Source organism: Canis lupus, chromosome 12 (genome assembly GCF_003254725.2).
Source record: "Canis lupus dingo isolate Sandy chromosome 12, ASM325472v2, whole genome shotgun sequence".
Classification (NCBI taxonomy): domain Eukaryota; kingdom Metazoa; phylum Chordata; class Mammalia; order Carnivora; family Canidae; genus Canis; species Canis lupus.
This window is the reverse complement of record NC_064254.1, coordinates 39,535,730-39,536,964: the sequence shown is the minus strand read 5'-3', so window position 1 is coordinate 39,536,964 and position 1,235 is coordinate 39,535,730.

Below are 1,235 nucleotides of genomic sequence, written 5' to 3'. Positions count from 1 at the left end.
TTTGAGAAAATGTGCAAATTTTTAAAATTTACAGATGAAGCAATATGATAGTAAGATGTTCCAGCAAGTTGTGAGTGACAGAGGTATGGAAATCAGACTCTTAACAGTAGTAAAGTACACAGTCCGTTAATAAGAGGAATTTATTAAACAGGAATTGTGATATTATAAAAGTACTAGTGCCTGGCTACACTTCATAAGCTTATGATTCAATTGGGTTGAGATGAAGCCTATGAACTGGTATTTGAAAAAAAATTCTTTTTTCAGATAGTTTTAATGTAAAAACAGAGTTGAGAATTGGGTCTGGGGGAAATAAAGTGTTATTTCTTATTTCTCTGTAGTATCTTAAAACAGAAACATATTCCTATTTCCAAGTTAAAAGAACTATCTTTTAGGTCTGGCAAAAGGCAGGAAGGAAGTGTCATATATGGAAAATACAAAGTTTTCATGTGTGTGCATGGAGAGGGAGAATGATGTAATTAAGAGTCAGCACAGGTCTTTAAAAAGCAATACCAAATGGTTAAAAAGAGGAAATTTATGAAAATAGCAACTGTGCAGTAAGATTACCTTTATATTTATATTTTAGTCCCATATTCCATTTTAAAATATTTACTAAAGATGGAGTTGTTCATCACTTTAAGATAACATTCATCACTTTAAGATAACGTTCCCCCAAGTCCTTCACCAACTCTTTCTAGTCTCTGGCACTTCAGCCCTGTTAGCTAATGAATGAAATTCATTAGTGAATTGAATTCAGTTTAACCAAGAATTAATGAAGACCTACTCTACAGATTCAAGTCAAATATGAACCACACTAGACAGTTTCCTTTAAACATGATGGGCAGCTTCATGAACAATTAATTTGTATTAAGCTTTCTATCAATGCCTAGTCCAAAGGGGAACACAGCACCTGGAAAGAAGAAATATCTGAATGAGGGCTATTAGGTGCAAGAGAAATCTTTCTTAAAAGCCCTTAAAAACTTTTGTTTCTTCTGCCTTATAATAATACATGGTAGATAATTTTGTTGATCTAGAAGCCCCTTTCATATTCTACCTGGAATACCCAGCAGAGCATACAATCCAGAAAACATGGAAATTCTAGAACCAAGAATGAATCAGGCGCTGCGGAACAAAGGTGAATGCAAATAAGCAATGAAATTAACTTTTGTAACAGCAATAGGATGACTGTTAAGAAATTTTATTTTTATAGTGAAAACCTTAAGACTGGGTCTCTCAAA